General features: G+C 41.2%; 1 protein-coding gene across 33 annotated transcripts in view; it reads left to right on the forward strand.

Moving 5' to 3' along the window:
- ANK2 (ankyrin 2) overlaps nucleotides 1-22,679 on the forward strand; it is a 1,630,948-nt gene that overhangs the window by 1,519,859 nt on the left and 88,410 nt on the right. The window lies entirely within an intron of this gene.

The following is a 22,679-nucleotide window of genomic DNA, read 5'->3' on the forward strand; positions in this document are numbered from 1 at the left end:
ATCGCACTTTGCAGCAAAAAGTTTAGCGCTGGCTTGCGGCATTTAACAACACCAGCCGGGGGCCGTATTTATTGAATGGTGCAAGCCGGCACTAAACTTGGGCTAGCGTCTTAGAAGAAGTGTGTCAGAAAATGACACTAGCCTGGTTAGAGGCAAAAAAAAAGCCTCTACCCAGACTAGCGCCATTTCCTGGCGCAAAACCACCAAATACATGACTCCTATCTTGGGAAAGACAGGAATCATGCCCACCACCCCAGTGGCCAGCACAGTGGATGAGTGTCCCCTGGGCATGACCATTACACCCTGTGCCAGGCATGGGGCCCAAGTTAGGGCCCCCAATGGCACTTTTTAAAAATGTAAGAAATACTTACCAATACTTACACTACTTACCTGGAATGGAGTCCCCCATCCTCTGGTGTCCCTCTGGTGTGGGTGGGGGTGTTCCTGGGACTTGGGTAGGGCACCTCTGGATCCATTACATGGTGCCATATTTGTTAGGGATAAAAAGTTTGTCCTACTTTTGTCTTTACCAACAGTTATTGCTCGAGAAGCTCAGCGGTTGCCATCTTGAGAGAAGGAAATGTATGGAGAAAACCGGAAACTTAAAACATAGGCCCTCATTCTGACCTTGGCGGGCGGCGGAGGCCGCCCGCCAAAGTCCCGCCGTCAGGTTACCGTTCCGCGGTCGAAAGACCGCGGCGGTAATTCTGACTTTCCCGCTGGGCTGGTGGGCGGTCGCCTTCAGACCGCCCGCCAGCCCAGCGGGAAAGAGGCTTCCACGATGAAGCCGGCTCGGAATCGAGCCGGCGGAGTGGAAGCTGTGCGACGGGTGCAGTTGCACCCGTCGCGTATTTCACTGTCTGCGCAGCAGACAGTGAAATACATGTAGGGGCCCTCTTACGGGGGCCCCTGCAATGCCCATGCCAGTGGCATGGGCACTGCAGGGGCCCCCAGGGTCCCCGCGACCCCCCCTACCGCCATCCGGATCCCGGCGGTCGGACCGCCGGGATCTGGATGGCGGTAGGGGGGGTCGGAATCCCCTCGGCGGCGCAGCAAGCTGCGCCGCCTTGGAGGATTCAATGGGGCGGCGGTACACTGGCAGGAGCCCGCCAGTGGTGCCGGTCCGACCGCGGCTTTACCGCCGCGGTCGGAATCCCCATTGGAGCACCGCCGGCCTGTCGGCGGTGCTCCCGCGGTCCTCCGCCCTGGCGGTCTTTGACCGCCAGGGTCAGAATGACCGCCATAGTGTCAAATGTGATATAAACAGGGATCTACGTGCTACTTATATTATTATTATTATTATTATTATTAATGGTGTTTGCTTAAAGGGCACACAACAAACTTTTTATCCATAACAAATATGGCGCTGAATCAGAACGCCAGATCCAAATTCAGTACGTTCGAGGCCAGGGATTTATCCTTTATTCACTCCGATGTGCGGCCACTCGTTTAATCTCCTACGATGTTTTGGTGAGTGACATTTACGAATACCATTAGGATATGCACATTTATTATATAACAACTAATCACAGGCATATCGGCTTTGGTCTTAAGACCTTGGAAGATTAAACCTGAAGTATAGGTCATAGTATTTTTCTTCCCTATAATTGGTACATTTGAATGCAATATTGTTAACATGATAGAGTAGCACAATTACAAGAATAATTCATACTGTGACATAACACCTTGTTGAGTTTCTATCAGAGATATCACTTTCGAAGTAGAAATAATTCCCTCAATCATCATTAACTTTATAATTAATGACCAATCACTTCAATTGGGTTCTACTATAGAGATTTTATTTCAACAATGAAAAATGAATTTAGCTAAAAAGATATATGTCCCATAAAAAATGTACATGCCGAAACCACTTGGTTCCTTTCCACCTCTTTGGGCTTATGTTATGTACTGAAGTTATACTTTATTACAACTGTGTTCTGGATAATCTCTCCTTTATGATATCCTACTAGAAGTTGTGTTGAACTGATGTTTACTAACATAACACTCATAAAATACATCAACCACATGTGGGGGTTGTAAAAGCATATGTGTTCTCTGTACATTTTCCTGTCAGCACAGATATGTTTTTTGACCAACGCAATAAGGTAATGAACTTCTAAAATGGATTTATCCATAAGAACTATTGAATAGGTATCGTATAATTTTGTTGAAATCTGCATGGGTGGAAGGCTCACTAAAAGGACATTTCTTGGATTACTGTTTGATCACTTTTCCCTTTTATTATTACTTTGGTCACTCCTGTCCAATATCATCCTGGTCACTTCTCTTCGATTTCATTCTTGAAAAATTGTAATAAATAATACTAACACGGGGTGGATTTCATCAGTTTCACCTGTCTGGACTTCAATCCAACACTTGTGGTTGATTGCAGTTGCATTTATTTATTTTGTTTCTCTCCTTGGAACTAATACACATCCTTCCCCTAGTCACGTGCTAGCACTTACCTATAAACTAAGTTCATTACACTCCTGAAATGAGTCTCCTCTGAGAGACAAATATATATACATATTTTTTTTTAGAAGATTGCTTCTTTGGAAAATGTGACCTCTTCTTGCACTCTGAGTGATATTCCTAAGTATACCTTTTTTCTTCCAAAAAGAAGAGTACCTGTCTCTAATTTCTCTTTGTACTTTCACAGCCTTGGGTAAGCCCCAGGTTTATTTACCGCCAGGGGGCGAAACACATGTCGGCTGTTGTTCCTCTCTATGTATCTCATAATAAATATCTACTGGACTCATTGAGTTCGCTGAACGTGCTTCTTCAAATCCAACTATGATGTGAAGATTTGGATTATTAACTTGATATATGGGTTTACCAATACCTTGTTGCAACCATTTTTTAGATGGGAACGCCTACCTTGCATCTCATTGACGCAAGGTAGGTGCACGCATCTAACAAATGGTGCAAACTCCAAACATTTTACCTTAGACATGTCTAACGTAAAAATGTAAATATGGAGTTAGGTTTGCTCTGAAGTTGCATAACAAAATGACACAAATTCGGTACAAACAGAGTATAAATATGCCCCTGAGTATGTTATCAGGAAAGTGCATTGCAAAAGAGAATGGAGGATTAAGCGGCAATGACTTAGTTAAACGTCCACCGTTGAAGCCCCATTACATGCTATTGCAGACGAATGTGGTTTACGGTTTACAAGAACCCAGATGAACAAAGGTCAAAGAATTTTCAGATTCTCATTGTGCTTGATTTTTGTTCAGGGTCGGTCCGACATGTAGGGCAGTATGGCAGTGCCCGAAGGGCTGGTCTGGCAGGTTAGTGTGTGGGCTGTTTTCTTGGCTATTTTTAGTCCTTTTTTGTGGTCTGCTGGACCTTTTTTTTTTACTATTGATTTCCTTGATAACGTCGTCTACACCAAGTACAAATGCTGTCTCCCATACCTCGCAACACCATGTCTACAAATTCAAAACTGCGGATTTGGAAGCTGGGGCCACTTTCTTAGCTATCCGATTTGCTAATGAGGACCACCTTTATTTCTGGTGCCCAGATATGTTTTCTATCCCAGTTAGCCCCTATTTGTGTCCCACTGTCCATCCAGGTAAAGTTCCTATTACAGTGTAAAAGTAGAAGCACATATGGCATCGAGTCAAATATGAAAATTGGAGCAGACCAATTTTTTACTCATTTTTTAATCACTTCTAATTTATCACATTAGTTTATGTCAGAAGTTTATCGTAAATAACTGAGCACATTAATACTATTACTACTTCACCTCGATCTACAATATGACTGTCAAGACAATCTAACAGTATGGGCCCAATTCACAAAAAGCTTGCTTGCTCTGTGTGTGACTCCTGTAGCACTTCTACATTACTCCTGTCCTGCTCTTTTCAGCCAGGGTACTCTGGGAATAAATTATAGCCAAGTCATTGTGAATCTGCCCCAAAATGCGAAAGGATGATAGGAATGGACTACAGGGTTTTGGTATTTACGTTGGAAGTCCTTCATAGATAGCTGAGCACATTATGCTTGACTGAGAAACTTGGGTTATGGGTAAGTGTCACATTATCCTGTAGTGATCTTGTAGTACTCCTAGCTAATGCATGAGCTTCAAGAATTATCGAGAAGTATGCTTGGCTTCTTTGAGGAATTCAGGATCACTTTAAGAGTAAGTCACAGTAAACTTGTTATGAATTGAGGCGAGAGTTCTTTACCTAACCTTAAAAACATGTCACAGAAATTGTGCCTGATTCACAAAAAGTAGCTTTGATGTGCTCCTGTAGCACTACTGGCTTATTCCTAAATAACTGGGGCACAATTCACAAAGCCGTTTATGAGAATATGTAGTAGTATTGCATTTTCACTTTCTTTTTCACATACTCATAAATGCATTTCACAGAGATGTAGGTCTATGCCTATACCAGCTCAGAGTTCTGTGCCAAGAGTATGTAGAACCACATAGTGGTAGGTGTAAATGTGGAGGTATGCAAGGTAGAAAGGCTGGAACAACCTAACGTTACATAATAGTTCAGAGCACTCCAAATGTTTCCACGTATTACAAAATATATAGCATAAATATGAGTATCAAAAAGTACACTTTTAAATTGCACATGGTTACCATCAACTTGAAGTCGATGGTACCTGCATTTCCTAAATGCCCAATTCGCATTTAGGAAATGCTTTGTACATCTGCATAACAATCACAAATAGGTATTCCTATTTGCGATTTCCTATTTAGGGGCCTGCAAATTGCAATTTCTACTATGTAGAAATCACAATTTGCGACCACTTCAAAAGGCTTTGTACATATGACTAACCCAATTAGCATTTCTTAAAATAAGCAGGTCAGTCTGTTAAGAAATTATTAATGGCTTTGTACATCTGGCCCTACCCTTCTTAAGTATCAGTGGCTATCTAGTCTTGTAGTACATTCCGTAAACTGTGTTGTGTCACATACTGCTTTTGTTACACCAAACTGAGTTACCAAAAGTTCCAGAGAAAGGGTGGAAAATGGTAAATCACAAGCAGTAAAAGAAAAAAGATATAAGAAAGAGCATAAATAAGCACTCACTCACATTTCCATTCAATTTCTTAGTGCTATTCAGTTTCTGTGACTCCCCATCACCTCAATTGTTTCAGAATATATCAGTTGGTGCCAAGATCTATGCATTACAAAAGAATTACACCGTTTGGTAGCTAAAACCACCCCCCAACACACACACACACAACTCAAATGTTGCCATTTGATGATGGACTTGGTATACTCTGCCTTATTCTACATATCTTGTAGCCCAATATTATAAGAGGGAATCTTAGGCGGTTTTCACAATCTCAGTAAGCAGTGGCAGTTGGTGACCTTTGAAAGTAGTGCAGCTAAATACCAGCCTGGATTTAACTCAATTTTTCAAACACTTCCTCAGTCATTCTTCCTCTCACAATTCATTTCTTCATATTCTTTTAGCTGCTCATTCTCACTCACTCCCATCCACTGTTACTCACACACAAACATACTCATAATGAGTGGTTCCCATTCTCACTTACTAACACACTTACACACATTGTTGCACCATTAGTAGCTACATCCTGACTCACTCTCTCACAGCCTCCAGTCAATCATTCATTCTAATACACTCACACTCATCAGTCCCTTCCTCATATTCACTTTCACTTATTCATGCACACTCTCCAACTCAGACTCTCACTCACTTTCACTGACACACTGAAACACACTCACAGACACACTTTCACTCAATCCCATTCACTCTCTATCACTCACACACACACACACACACACACACACACACACACACACACACACACACACACACACACACACACACACACACACACACACACATATATATATATATATATTTTTTTTTACTTACCTTTCTTACTTAGCTGGAAACTTGGAGGGTCCATGGCAGCAGCTGAGCAGTAATCAGTGCTGGACATTTGTAACCTCCAAGCCATGATTCCCAGTGAGGGGCTAGCTAGGGCAGCAAGGGCAAGTTTGAAAAGGGGAAAACCCACCTCAATCCCTCTCCCAGCTTCTTGATAAAATTGGAAGCACAGCCCTATAAGAATCCCAGATAATGCTGGGGATCCTGCCCTTGCTGCTCTGTGTAGCTTTTCATAGGCTTCAAGGAATGGTTGTATGACAGAACCATGCTTACTGGAACAACACATGCCTTAACAACCTTAATAACCTTTTCCACACATGCCTTTACCACACATGCCTTTACAATGAATTTCGCTGTAAAAGCATGCTTAGTAAAGGCATATGTGGAAATGGCATGCATGGTTCTGTCATACAAGCCCCCACCCGCCCTGAGGCCCAAAACTACCCCCACCCCTATAAAGTAAACTACCCAGACATGAGCCCTAAAACCTTCCCTCACCCCTAACAGCTAAACTATCCCGACCCCTCAACCACCCTAAGCCCTAAAAGAATTTACCCCAGGGCACTACCCCTAAAAACTACACTACCCCAAAAAACCCCACCCACCCTGAGCCATAAAACCTTCCCTCACCCCTAATAACTACACTACCCTGACCCACGCCCACCCTAAGCCCTAAACAAAACCTACTCAAAATCCACCGCCCCTCCCCTAAAAACTAAACTACCCTGACACCCCCACCCGCCCTGAGCCCTAAAACCTTCTCCCATCCCTAATAAGTAAACTACCCCTACCTCCCCACCCACCCTGAGCCCTAAAAAATAAACTACCCTGACCACTTCCGCCGTTAACAAATAAACTACCCGACCTCCCACCCCCTAAATCCACCCCACCAGGGGCAAACCCTGCCTCAAACCCACTTACCTCACTACGACCTCTCCCAATCCTTCCGCCTCTTCTCTCATCCCTCCACCCTCCCTTTTTTTAATCTTCCCCACCCCTAAAAAATAAACTATCCTGCCTCCCCACCCCTTCCCCTAAAAAAATAGTACGACCCCCCACCCACCTTAGGCCCTTAATCCACCAGTAAAAACTACCCCAACCCTGCCCCAGCCACACTTACCACACTGTGTCATCCCTCGAGCTCTCTGCCTTTTTCGCTGCCTTAATCACGCATATGCATTGTTTTGCACATGTGTGGTTAAGGCAGAGAAAAAGGCATGGGTTGTTCCAGCAATCGTTGTTCACGTTGTTTACGACTTTTCCCTCAAGGAAGCACTGATGTGCATCCTTACAATCATATTTTAGTCGATATACTGTGCTGCCTCAGGCATAAACAATATGTCTGCTAAACAAAATGGATTGTGCCTGTGTGAGGGGATCAAAGTTGAATTACACCCCTCAGAAATGTGCAATCTGGACATCCAGCTATAGAGTGTTATATTTTAACAGCACTTTGTAGCTGGATCATGCATCAGCCCCTTCCTTCTTCTCCTGTCATCATGAGCTTGGATACGTGGTAGAGAGGGCTGACCTGCACACTGGCAGTGTTCATGCAAGCACAAATGTGTGTTTTCATAAACATCGCTAACTTGAAAAATCCTGAGGGGCCTCACGGGAGGAAGAGAGGCTCTGCCAGAACGCCCCTGATACGGACTGGCTGCTGTAAATATGCCCAGTTTGGCCTCAGCCAGCAATGTTTCAAACTATCTGTTACGTTGGAGAGTAGTCACCAGGATGAATAATATGTCATGGAGAATCACAGTTTTAGTGGACTGGTGTGCTGCCATCCTTGGGGCTTCTTTTCAATTATTACAAATTTATGTCCAGCTTTGCTCCAGTTGCTGGCATTCTGAGAGCAAGTGCATTATATCACTGTCAGGTTCATTACTCCTCCACCATGATGTTGATGGATTTAGGTCTGCATTCTGCAGTTTTTGTGGTGATTAATACCAGCCATGCAATATTTTAAAGTACCCAAACTTTATCCTGGCCTCCCGTAAGTTCTTGTCATGAGTAGCTAAGACATTTCTTCTTCCTCTGCCAATGTCCTTGTCAGACTACCAGTGAGACAACAGACATCTGGGATACTAGTGTCCCTAGACTCACCATGCATGGTCCAAGATCTATCCCAGTCACTGCCTTCCTCCAATGTGCATTGATGCTGAAGCCACTAAAATGTAGAAGGCACATCTGTACTAGAAACCAAGTGACAGCACCCTTCTACATTGAGTGTGCTTGTACATCGGATATCACCTAAGCATTTTGGTAGAATCTAAATTGTGCGGCTGTATCCCGCAATTCTCAACAACTTCTAGCATTTTGTGGAGCTTAAAATGCACCTGTTTTTATAAATGATAGGGTCCTATTTTAGACAGCACTTGACTCCTTGAGAAATCCACTGTGTGTATTTACAATGGAAGACACATTTATTTGATCTGCTGGTGAATATCTTCTAGAAACTCCTCTTCCTGTTGCCTTTTCCTGGAATTGATGCTGAGAAAGGCAGAAGCTTTTTGGATACAACAAAAGAGAAACGTTCCTTCCAGTGTGGGATTGTCCTTCCAGTGTGGGAATATATGAGGAGGATCTTGATTAATGTTTTGGAAGTACTTGAACTTTCTGCACTATATTAAGAGCCTGATGATTTCTTTAGATGGGAAGATAAGAAAAATAGGACCTAGAACAGTGTAACTCTAATGGTAGTAATCAGCTGAAAACATTTCCCAAGACTCTTCCCTAATAGAGAACGCCACAATGCAGGAACATGAAGGGTTTAGGGGTTCTACTTAACTAAGGGAAAAGGATGAATTTCCACATGGTGCTACCAGATATAATGCGATGAGTTTTGTGTAAGACTAATGAAGCTTTTGAAATCATGAGTAGAATTTTTAAAGGTTGCCTTTAATAATTATGAATAGCAATGCTAGAACTGTTTTCAAAGTGGGGAAGCTGCCATCAGTGTTTTATCACTGAACTCACAGGGATTGTGAAACATCCAAGTGTGTCACAAAGTATAGCAAATGGTATAGTAAGTAGCTGGTGTGGCATTTTCTAGCACAGTGTCACAAATGTATTACTAAATCATGTTGTGGTAGCACACTGTCATTTACAGACAGCACAGTTTCCACTGAGTTGGTCAATGCAATTTCATCTATAAAAATATATAGCACACAAACAATGAGTAGAAATTGGATTTTCACTTGATCATCACCAGGTAAAGTGTCTTGATTTGTGTTGACCCTACTAAAATCTTTATTTCCGCCACATTTTATTGTTGCACAAAATGTGCTTCATTTGTGTTTTTCTAACTGATCACACATTTTTAAATATTTATAGAGTTCATGGCAGGTATTGATTTTTTGTGTGTTTTGAATAAATTGACATCCTACAGCTTTCCTGTCACACTTCTGTACCCCAGCAGGATTATTATCTTGTGCACTTTACAAACTCCTCTCACTTGGCAGTCAGAGAAAGTAAACGCCAATCACCATGAAGAGAAGAAGCAGCTGTTTGTCAGAAGACAGTCTGACATTTGACCTCTGTCTTTGAACGCACAGCAAATGTGACAAGATAAAAACAAAACTGAAGTCATCTTTATTGCTGACTCTTCTTTTAAACTTCAGCATGATTATTTTTGGGGTGCTACAGCATCCCTACATCCAGCACCTATGATTATACAGGAGACATGCATGACCAGTTATAGAATAAGCTCTTCCAGAATACAAATAGAGTGCCCTTGGCATACCATTATGTAGATAAACTATTAATGCCACTTGTACTTTTTTAAGGTAGTTTTTGTTAACTCAATATTTAATTGTTCAAGTTATAGTTTAGTGTATCTAGCTTAAGCTTCTTTGTACGGGTCATGGGGTTGTGCTTCCACATGAAGGATTTTTTATCATTAAATCTGAAGGATTAGTATTCTCGCTTCAAAATACATTGGAGCTTAGAATCCTCATTCAAAATGTAATGAATATGAATCATATCACCCCACAAGAGCAGTCATATTGAAAAAATAAGGCTGACAGAAACACATCAGCTAGGGATAATGCTGTTTTGCAAGGACTGGCTGGAAATATCACCGAAGGCACCAGAATCAATAAATAACATCCAACATGAAATGGGCAATAGTATTTTACTCTAATGTCTGAGGAGCTGTGCAAAGCTTCACTAACATGACAGGCAGGGACAATCAACTAATGCCTGAGTGAAGAGGTACAATGACACTTCAGTGATACCCTGCCGTAGATGCAGAATTTATAACGGGACAAGACCACACAAACATAACTCCAAAAACCGAATAACAACTTGAACCAATATTCTGCATTATGCATGAGTGGTTGCTTTTTAGGTTTCGCCTGCACGGTGCTCGCCCTCGCGCTGTGCTTGCAAAGTCTTTTGTAAATGAAAACAAACTTAAAAGGTGTTTAGAACGGGCCCCCTTACCTAACTGAACTCACCATTGGTCTATTCCAGCGTAGCTCTGTTTTCAATGCTTCCCATTGGCCAAAACGTGGCCTTTAACTTTACTTCCTCCTGCTTTCACCGTTGCGTGGAGTTAGGATCAAGTACTTCATTCCTGAGGTACTTTTTTTTATTCACAAATAAGCACTGCAACTGCATTTCTACCCTCCTCACACTTTTGGTGCCATCTATTTGCTGAGCAATGCTCTATGTTGCACTTTTTTAAAAGTGGTTTTCCAGTGGGACAACACTGAAACCTCTCTGTTGGTATGTAGTGCTCCAGGCAGAGCCCTGTGTAAAGCAAAAGGTTTGATTGCACTGCGCACACTTTCCATAGAGCTCTGTTGAATAGGCAGGCATGTTGCCACCAATCTCAGGATCTCTGCGCTATACAACCAACTAGTAAAATGTGCCCATTTACTATGCCATCATCAGCAGCCATCTTCATTCTGGGCTTAAACATTTCACAATAGTGTCAATGCTTGTTGACAAATCTCACCACAGCACCATTTACAGGGAAAGAAGCCAGAAGTCAACTACTGAAACGCTAGGATTTCATTGAATCAACTGCACATCATCAAGCATGTTAACCAGTACAATGCAGCAACCATGATAATCGTCACATGATGACAGACATGGTTACTGATACACAGCAGCAGGCATGATAATTGGTGCGCAATGGCAAATACGGTACTCCACACACAGCAGCAGTGGGTTATCTTTAGCCCGCTTCTAATGAGTACACTCAACACCAGTAACTATATTGTATCCATTCAATTTTTCTATCGTGGTCTATATGTAATGCTTTGACTGACTGACTTACAAATCATCTGCAAGTTTTTTATTTTACCTGCTGCTTGGGTCTCCTACCAGGAAAATACCCAGATTTAGTATCAGTTTTAGCTAGCAGTGCTTTATGATACAAAGCGGCAGAAACTGCAACCCCAATCAACTTTTGTGTGCTAAAGGTACTTTGTACCGACAAGTGCATAGCACCAAAAATGGTTTCTATCACATAGTTCCAATCACTAATAATGTATGCATATGTGGAGGGAACAACACAAACAATCCTAAAATTCCGCCAGACCTGCTGAAACTATTATGAACTGGCTTTGCATGAATCCTGAGCCAAATGAAACCCATTGGCATTTTTGTCAAAACATCTGCACTCCAGCTTTCCACCCTAGGTAGATCTGAAATGATATGCAAACACGGTAGGCCAAGCAATATTATTACATCTTTTCACAATACAATTCATTTTGTAGCCCGTGATTGCACCATAGCAGTGTCTAGCCAAATACTTGTATTTGCTGGTAAGATGGTGTAGAATAAGAGGGGGCACGCCCCACCTATTTCAACATGCACCTAAAATCACCAGCATTGTCACCAACACCTGGGCATCAATTCTGGAGCTACCACCATCACTCCTGCAGAAGCAGCAGCTACCACTTCCACAACCACTCTTCCAGTTTCTGCTATTTGCTCGATTGATCCTACCTCTGCCACAACTGCAACATCTTTGGTCACAAGCAATATATCACAGCAAGCCCAGTGAGGTACCATAGACATTAGCCAGGAGTGATCTTGGGGAGAGGGTGAATCCTCCTGTGTGGAAGCCTCTGCAGAGTATAAAGTTCAGTTATGAAAATGGTGGCAGATGTGCAACTTGGCCTTCCTCCTGCAACTCCCCGTGTAGGGCAAACACCAGTATCTAGCTTGACTGCAGTGCATCTGAGCCACAAATTAGCAAACACTGGACAGAGGTAGACATTTTTGGGGGTTGCACAAGTTACTGTGCTCTCCTAAATTATAAGAATGTAGCTAATCTCATGGATGAGAGACTCCCTGATGGACTTGGCTGCAATCCAGTGGCAAGAAATAGGTGTTGCTGGAAGAAGGATTGCTGGGGTGCTGCAGCACCTCCAGAATAACCATGCTAGAGTGAAATGAGCAATAAAGATGCAGTTACATTTTATTTCTATCTTGTCACATTTTGCTCAGTGTATTCTGATAAACTGCTGCTTATTCTTTTAACAAAAGACTGGTGTTTACTGTTCTTTCTCTGACTACAAATTGAGAGGGTTTTGTAAAGTGAACAATTTTGCTGGAGTGCCCAGAGTGTGGAAGGAGAATTTGTAGGTTGTCAGGTTTTTTTGTAACACAATAAAATTGAACAATCTGTAAATTAACTTACAACTATTTCAAATTACACTAGCAGTTAGGAAAGCACAAATGAAGCACATTTTTTGTAATTCTGGAGAGTGAAAAAAACAAATATTTGAATGGGATCAAAACACATCAATCCTCTTTTCTTGGTCATGTGCAAATGATGACTATTTTCTGAAATACAATTTCTGCATATTATCATTTGTACAATGTGTATCAGTAAAAATGAATGTCAGCCCACATTTAATGCCCATTTCAATGGAAAATGTGCTGCCTGTAAATTACACTGTGCTACCACGATGTGCTCTAGTAATATATTTGCACAAGTGTGCTCCAAAATGCTCAAGCGGCTACATACCACACCTGTACCATTCTTCTGCTGAATGGATGTGGCTCATTTGCTATACTTGTTCTTAGAGTGACACTTGGCTTTTTCACAATTCCTGTGACTTCAGTGAAGTTTCATTGATTGCACAAAATTCCTGTTACTTCAGTGAAGTTTCATTGATTGCACAACCTCCAAATTGTTCCAGCACTACTGGATGGACGGCAGAGGAACATTAGAAAAAGAAATAGAGGTGAAGGAAAGGATGGTAAATAAAGAATGAAAATTGTAATCAGTGGTGGACTTACTTTATGGTGTTGGAGCAACACTCACCCTTGTTGTCTGCCCCTTTTCTCAATACCAATAACGAATAATAGACAATTGTTCACTATTGGTATACTAAAAACAATGCAGAGCCTCACTGCAAGCGAGCGTCACATGGCAGCCTAGGGCAGCCAAATATATGGTGGTTGGTGCAGGTTTAAAGACATGCCTGTACCATCAGTCAGGCAGATTTTCCAGTGCTGGAGTAGTCCAAGCCCTGAGCTAAGAGCCTGGTATGCCTCCAGTCCAACCACATTTGTGACGTGCTGCAGCGTAACCTGTAAAGATAGCCAAGGCTCTTTAGGTTTCAGTAACGCTGTGCATAGGGCTATACTTCAATCAGGCTGTCACCCCACCCTGTCCTATCTCAGATTGGAATTACAGTTATCGTGCTGTCACTACCCCATCATGTGGTAAGTAGGGACAGAGCGGGGCAAAAAAGCAAGAGACTAAACAGTAGAGCATGAGCAGTCCATCAGTGTGATTTATACACTAAGTAGGCTTCCGCTTACAGTTTCCTGCTTTAATGACTGAGGCAAAGAAACTGTACACCTGCACCAAGAGTCAGTCAAACACCAGGCAGCTGAGGAGCTGAAATGGACCAGTGTAGGCTGCTGAAGGTAAGTTAAAAAATACAAATCTGTCAAATATTTTGTGTGACCATGTGAATGTGTTTGAGTGAAAGTGAGTGAGAGTTAATTAAGGGGGTGGGAATGAGAATATATAAGTGACAGTGTAACTAAGCAAGAACAACTGAGTGAGAGAGAGGGAGTACAAATGAGTGACAATGAGAGAGTGACACTGTGACAGTGAGGACAGTAAGTGTAAGCGGGATTGTGAGGAGGGAGTGAGTGATGAAGCGTGAGTGAGAGCAAATGAGATTGAGTGTGTGAATTTAATCAAGCAAGCAAACCTGAGTGTGTGTTTGTGTGAGTGTTTTATGCTGCCAAAGGGTCTGGCATATTGGATGAAATTGTTGGCTTTCAGAGGTCCTTATGGCAAAATCCTGTTGATGGCATATTGAAGGCAATTTTGGGAATAAGGGACACCCATGGCAAAATGCTGGCACTGGCTCATTAGAAGTAATACTAGGCATATTGGACATCATTAGGAAAATTGTGGCACTGGCACACTAGAGTTAATATTTGGTATGTGGAGAATTTGTGTCAAAATGTTGGGGTTGACATAGTGGCATATGTTCGGCGTAAGGGGCAGCCATATCAAAATGCTAATGCCCATTTCACATCCACTGGGTTCTTTTCAGGACACAGAACACCAAAACACAACTGGTCAGAAGGAACTGCCATTTTGTGAATTTCTTACCACCAAAGCAGGGGTCTCACGATAGTAAAGAAATAAACACTCCTCGACTTGCTGCACTGAAGTATAAATTACTTTAATTGCTTGTCCTTCTGCTTGCTCACGATGCATTCAGACCGATGTCAATCCAGCATAAAACATGGATGAGACCCCTGAAGAGAACCCTTGAATCCAGTGGGTTCGAAATGCATCAACAATAGCGAGCAGCAGTGAGCGCTATTAAAGAAGATTAGGCCTTCAGGGAGAATTCAAAGCATTGTCTTGTAATACACATCATTCCTGTTTGAGCTACCACAAAGGCTTACAATTAGGGCCTCTGTGGCTTTCTGCTCTTTAAGGAGGAGCCTTAAAATTTTGCAAATGGGTTAGGCTCTGAGATTCCTCTCTTTCAAGTTGGTGCAGAACCTGAATTTTAGGTTAATTTTTTTGTGTCATTTGTTGTTCTTGAATTTGTATTATTGTCATATGTTTTGATGTAAGTAATGTGTATGCAGTGCCAACATTTTTTTTTATATGAGGTAATTGCTCACTTTTGTATTTGTTCTTCTGTGTGCGATAAATGTTATTCAATTATAATTGTTCTGGATAAATGTTATGTATTACTGCTAGGGAGAGGTAATTGGTTTTGCCTTCTCATTGTAAATAATAACTTTTTCCAAGTTAATCACAGTGTTGGCTCTTGTTTCTTTTATGAATCTATTTAGAGCATTACGTGTGGACCACATGTTTGTGCTTCAAATTAGTTTGTGTTGGTATAGCAAGGTGGAGTATGATATAGCATGTCATGCACTGCAACACGTGATATTCTATGTTACAGTACGGAAAGGTATGGTATAGCACTCCACGTAGTTTTATATAGTACAGTATGGTATGCCGTATCATGGTCTGAAATGGCTTGATGTTTTATAATTAAACGTAGTATAGATAGGTATGGTTTTGGCAAGGCCCGGCATGGTATGGCATAGTATATTATGGTATGGTAATGGTAGAGGATGGTAAGGTTGGTTATGACATGGCAGTCTCTGGTATGGCATGAGAAGGGGATGGTATGGTTTGGTCTTGCGTGACATGACCCACTGTGGTATATAATGGAATGGCAAGACATAGTATAGTTAAGTTGTTGACAAATGTTATGCTCAGTCCCGGTCAATTTAGACACCATACCGCTATTCAAGAAATGCATTCTTGCAATAGCTATTTACTTTAGAGCATTTGGTTCCAGTACATTGACTTATATAATATACGGTTTTTAGAGGTGAGTGGGCACTTCATGTGTTGAAAGTTTGCAATCAAGGCCACGATAAGTATATGAATAATCCCAACAAGATGATTAGGTATGCATATTGAATGAAGTAGCTAACAATACAGTGCATTTCCTAAGGTAATTTTGTGTCATTTGGTGTATGAAAATCTCGACAGGTATAATAGCTGTTCTCAATGTATTATTGCTGATGCATATTAAACATCCATATTGAACTATTATATTGACCTGTTAATCTGTGCAAATTATAGTAAGACGTTGGCAGTCTATTTCAAGTGGGTTTTAGCATACAATCTTAATTTTGCATTTGTGTGTGTGAGAGTGCTTTCAATTGGTATTGCGACAGCAATTGTGGGCATTTCTCAGAACTCCGTGATCATTATAAGCCATAGATAGCATTGGGCTTTGAATGTTTTCTGAGTCATGAATAATTTTACATGTACATTGAGAAAAGATCCTGAGCAATGTATTTGGGGTGAGCATATCTGCAGTAGTTCCTAAGCAACAGCTTGGAGGTTGCAAAGTAGATGGTAAATGCATAAATGCTTTGCAAAATTACATGTTTGCGTGTAAATTAATATGTATGTATGTGTACATATATATATATATATATATATATATATATATATATATATATATATATATGTATACACACACATGTATATATATATATATATATATATATATATATATATATATATATATATATATATATATATATATATATATATTTTCCAACAACGACCTCCAGACAGGGGCCCCCAACCCTGCAGGGCAGCTTCAGCTTTCAAGGGTGGAGAAACCCATATTTAAAGTCCAAACAAAATTGCCAAAGCCTCAGTTTCAGAAACATCCGAGCATTTATTCTCAGTTGAAATGGCAGCAAGCTTAAAATCCTGACGCGTTTCGGCTGAATGCCTTGATCACAGGTGAGTGGTTCAAAGTGCACACAACACAGGTGTTTATCAATCAAATGTCACGTGACCCTGTAGTAGTAAAATACATCTCCCATAATGCACTGATGTTTCAGTAATGATGCAATGCACTGTGGCTTAGTATATAATCCTGCTTCATAGCATCCAAAAGCCACAGTCATATTTCACAGTTGTAACAGTGCATACAGTTTGTAAAGAGTAAATGAAATGGCCACGAGCTTAATAGTTTTCATTTGTTCATGTGAATCACTTAAAAATATCACTCGTTGCTGCTGCCCAAAATTATATGTGTAATGCAAGGAAGTCTATAAACTGCAGAAAGAGAGGTAAAACCTCTCCCTCATCCCTTTCTCACCTCCGTGTTCAAATTATTCAGGTAAAATACCTTGTGTTGAACGGAGATAAGCAGGTCATGCCCCCCATTATGATTCCAACAACGACCTCCAGACAGGGGCCCCCAACCCTGCAGGGCAGCTTCAGCTTTCAAGGGCGGAGAAACCCATATTTAAAGTCCAAACAAAATTGCCAAAGCCTCAAGCAGGATTATATACTAAACCACAGTGCATTGCATCATTACTGAAACATTATCAGTGCATTATGGGAGATGTATTTTACTACTACAGGGTCACGTGACATTTGATTGATAAACACCTGTGTTGTGTGCACTTTGAACCACTCACCTGTGATCAAGGCATTCAGCCGAAACGCGTCAGGATTTTAAGCTTGCTTCCATTTCAACTGAGAATAAATGCTCGGATGTTTCTGAAACTGAGGCTTTGGCAATTTTGTTTGGACTTTAAATATGGGTTTCTCCGCCCTTGAAAGCTGAAGCTGCCCTGCTGGGTTGGGGGCCCCTGTCTGGAGGTCGTTGTTGAAATCATAATGGGGGGCATGACCTGCTTGTCTCCGTTCAACACAAGGTATTTTACCGGAATAATTTGAACACGGAGGTGAGAAAGGGATGAGGGAGAGGTTTTACCTCTCTTTCTGCAGTTTATAGACTTCCTTGCATTACAAATATAATTTTTGGCAGCAGCAACGAGTGATATTTTTAAGTGATTCACATGAACAAATGAAAACTATTAAGCTCGTGGCCATTTCATTTACTCTTTACAAACTGTATGCACTGTTACAACTGTGAAATATGACTGTGGCTTTTGGACGCTATGAAGCAGGATTATATACTAAGCCACAGTGCATTGCATCATTACTGAAACATTATCAGTGCATTATGGGAGATGTATTTTACTACTACAGGGTCACGTGACATTTGATTGATAAACACCTGTGTTGTGTGCACTTTGAACCACTCACCTGTGATCAAGGCATTCAGCCGAAACGCGTCAGGATTTTAAGCTTGCTGCCATTTCAACTGAGAATAAATGCTCTGATGTTTCTGAAACTGAGGCTTTGGCAATTTTGTTTGGACTATATATATATATATATATATATATATATATACACTTTTATATATATATATATATATATACATGTATATGTATCTGTGTCTGTTTGTGTATTCACTGGAAATAACAAAGGTTAAAGTGACATTATAGTTAGAGAATTTAATTTTGTTTTTTACATAAAAAAAACTATTGAAATTCACTGTAACAAGGTGGACATTTTAGTAGCAACATGTTTTAAACTGAAAAACACCAGTTCTAATTACCTCGGGTAACTATACCTCGTGTCCCCATACATAAACCCATTTGCACACCTTCGGCCATGCTCATTGTTGAGTTCAAGGCCCTACATTCAACCCCTCATGGGCAGCCAAACCCACACCACACACAGCCTTTGGACAGCATGCGGTTGGTCTCGCAGGTGCTGGCCACACTCAGGAACACTTACTGCTTTGTCAGAGAGTCACAGCATCAAAATATACAAAGTGATCCTATTGGCTTTATCAAGGGTTGAGCATATCACTATATATATAAAGAATATATATCATCTTTCTCCAAAAGTCACCAATATTTTTTAATCACATATATTTCAGAAAGTCACACAATCCGAAGTTTAGCAATAGTGATTACTATAAAAATGTGTTAGATAACAAAACAATATGTCTGTGAATGTTTCTCTTATATTGCTATTTTGTGGGCTAAAAATGTTAAAAGAAAGACTCAGACATATTGATTTTTCTTGTAAAAATAATACAACCAACATGTCTCTGAGTGTTTCTTTTAGTATTTTTCAGCCCACAAGTGGAATCATAATAAACACCACAACAGGTCCTAGCACTTCAAATGAACACCATAGAGCTCCAGCTAGGAGTGATTAAAAAATGCATGGTAAGTTCTCCTCGTATCATGGATTTAATGACCCAGGAGACTTACTGTGTTTTTTTTTTTTATGTTACTGGTGGGTGCTACTGCACTCCCTGCAGCACCCCACAACATTAAAAAAAGGCTTGGTGGTGCCCCTCTCTATACTAGGGGCATCACCATGATCAAAATATATATAAACAAAAAAGCCCTCACAGTGCATTATGAGGTGCTCCATCAAGAAGCAGTGAATAATCCATGAGCTGCTTCTCCATCTCATTTATTATTAATTTTTGTGTTCTGATGCCCATCCAGCACACCCATTTTTTATAATTATTGGGGAGGGAGGAGTGCGGTGTCCCCTAGCCTTTACAGTACCCAGGGATCCCATCCCCTGCAGCTGTTTTTTTAATGGGGAAGGGTGCCGGCCCGACTCTTGATGCACCCTGGGGACCCTACCCATCAGGGCCTTTTTTATTTTAAGGGAACGTTTATGACCCTGGTGACACTATCATCTAGGGTCTTTCATTTTTTAAGGGGAGAGGGTTGTGCACCCTCTCCCCGTGCCTTTATAGCCTCAGGGTCCCTTCCTCCAGGCACTAATGTGAGTCCTTTTTTGCCCTCCCATGCACCCACAGCAAATAAAAATGGGAGCTGCTGGGGAAGTGGGAAATAGCCACGCTGCCGCTGGCTCTCCACATGCACCCATCCTGGGTGCTTTGGGAGCTGGCACTGCTCCCACCCAGAGGGAGCAGATATTTTTCACTGCTCCCACCAGGCGGGAGCAAACTAAGTTTCCTTGCCCACAAGAGTGTGGGCAGGGAAACAAATATTTGCTCCCTCACAGCAGGAGTATTTTTAGGGCTCCAAGTGGGTGGGGTAATTCAAGTTTCACTACATGGACCCCTTTCCCTTTGTAATGGAATTTGGCCCTGTGGGTGGGGGAATCTATGACCAGTTAATGCTCGGGGACGGGGCTGCATGCCCTCTTCCTCCTAATATATATGATTTGGCCAAGAGGGATGGCGTTCCCAGATCCCGAAGGTCAACCCTACCAATGCCAAAGGCTGTGCATGGTGTTGGATTGGCAGTCTGTGAGGGGGTAGAGAAGGGTTGGATGCCTTTGGGCAGGTTGGCCACAGGGCCTGGCCTGGCCATGCATTGTGTTTTACCCCCATATTACAACACGTATGAAATCTTCTTTGACAACATTGATAATATCACTACAACATTTGCAGTGAAGTTATTGATGAGAAAACTGCATGGCGGGGACACGAGTTAGAGTTACCTTAGGGCACTAGTTATAGTTACCAGAACTAACTATATATGGTGAATTTTGTGATTTTGTGCATTTAAAATGTTACATTGTCACAGAAATTCTCACTTAGCTATAATGTTACTTGAAGCAACATGTCCCTGCGTCTTTTTTTAAATATTTTTTAGGCCACAAAATGCATACATAAAACAACTGCAAGAGGACCTTGCACTCCAGCTGAAGAGCATAGAACTCCAGGTAGGAGTGATTAAAAAAGGGATGGTAAGCTCTCCTCAGATCCTGATTTTAATGACCCAGGAGGCTTATTGTTATTTTTAGGTCGAGCGCAAGTGCTTTGACCTGTTGTGAGAATCGTGGGCTTTTAACCACGCCCACCTCATGCCCATCACTTTCATTTGTTTGTGGGCTTGCCTTTCGAAAATCACTTGATGACATTGGTAAATGCTTTACATTTGTCCTGCGTTGGCATGGTTTTGTTATCGCCTTGCACACTCCCCCTGTTACATAGATTACTGCACAATTGCAGATATTAATTGCTGTCAGCGAACTACTTCGTTTTTTCATCTCTCCCCTTTGTGCATGGCAGCCACTGCGCTTACAGCGCAAACTCGATTGCCACGTGTGAAGCACATTCACCGATTTCTGCCTCAACACTCACCTTTATCCTTAACCCCTCACCCCCAAATGATATATTGACATATGTATTGGTGAGTCAGTACTCCACAAACACAATAGAGATGCCACCTTCCAAGAAATATCCCTCTTCCCAAAAAGTGGTGCACATACCCTATCATGAACATGACCTGTGACTGTTATTTTCCATACATTGATGGAGCTATAGGACACACTAGCCCCATTCTTCAGTCTCTTTGGTGCGTATGAACTGCAGTATAGCTCTTGCTTGTCCGCTTCAGACATGAATCTGATTAATCTTGTACATTTGGGATGTCCCAAGGTCCGTTCCCATCAGCTGATAATAATTACTCAAAATATGACATTGTTAAAGAAGTTTTTATGAGAAACAGATGTATGTCTCAAATAAAAAGAGCAAAGAAGTTCTGAACAGTGTGAGGGCCACCATATTGTGTGACTTGGAAATAAACATTTACAGCTTCCGTGGTCATTGCTGTTAGATTGTGTACAGTATGTTTTCTCTGTGGATGAGGCTGTAAGACGAGAGGTGAAGAATCTTTTGTATTAAGGCAGCTCCTGTTGCTCTTTCTCTTGCTTGTTTCTTTGAATCTTTTTACTAGTTGGTATCTTTCTGCAAGTCAATGTAATGTTAGTGTCACAAAGTACTTTTAAAAGTATGCCAGGCGAATGCTGCTTTATGTAACAACAAACCCCAACCCATTCTGCTGTTCACATATTTGTATTCAGTTGACTCACTGTGCCCTACTTTTTTTTGTAATTTCCTCCCACTACACATTGTTGTAGAAATTAAGCTGCAACTTGGTTTTTTTCAGTCTTCTGCCATTCACACATCTCATTTGAGTAAAAAACATAGATGCCATGATTTCAGTATGAATATATGTGACAGTTCAGTGTTTGCAGTAGGTCTGTGTATGACACTGGCCTTCCTCATGTGTGACACTATATCACAAGCTATTTAATAAAGCACTGCGCGGGTCCACCATTGTGAATTGAGGTATATGTAATTATGCATTCACAATGATAGCAGCAAAACAAAAAGTGCTAGAATGTAATGGAAAGAAATGGCCCGATGAACTACCTTTAGTTGTTCAAAGTGACGTCCCAGCCTACTTTGAAATCAGACACTCAAAACGCTCCCTTTCAAACCGCCACAAACAAAATGATCTTGCAAGGCAATATTTATGCCAGTCCTGATGTCCAAATAGTTATAATGCAACTTATTAAACTAATAACGCCATTACATTAGAAATATAATTATGTTTGGTTGCCTTTCTCCACTTTGTCAGAGAGCTTTGACAAAGAAAACACTGTGCATATTTCCTTTGAGGATTAATTTTCGGCAAACTTTTTTTTTTAAAGGAATTCTGAGAAAGGATGGAGAAAGGGGTGGAGAAACATTTCATGTGCTGGGTGGATTGACTTGTGTGATTGCTCAAAGCGCTTACTATTGAAAGGGTCTTGACCAATAACACATTTAAAGTATTTTATTTTTCTATCTGCATTTTTAATTCATCTATGAAAAACAAAGGTTTGTGTTGTTATTTTAAATAGAGCCCTAAAATGTGTTTAGGGGATAACTATATGGTTACACTGAAGTACGTTTGGTTGTTTTCTTTTCATGTGGTTATGCCTTCTAAGGGCTAACTCTATGGTGACATGACCATGTTTCTTACAAATGCTATTTTCATTGTGGTGTTCTCTAGGGGCTGAGCGTCACAGTCTAGTGCCAAAAGTTTATTTCCGATAAAGGCTTTTATTTGGTTCATATGATAATTGTATGTGTTTTATTAATCTCTCCTTAATGCAAT

Source organism: Pleurodeles waltl, chromosome 1_2 (genome assembly GCF_031143425.1).
Source record: "Pleurodeles waltl isolate 20211129_DDA chromosome 1_2, aPleWal1.hap1.20221129, whole genome shotgun sequence".
In the NCBI taxonomy this organism is placed as follows: Eukaryota; Metazoa; Chordata; class Amphibia; order Caudata; family Salamandridae; genus Pleurodeles; species Pleurodeles waltl.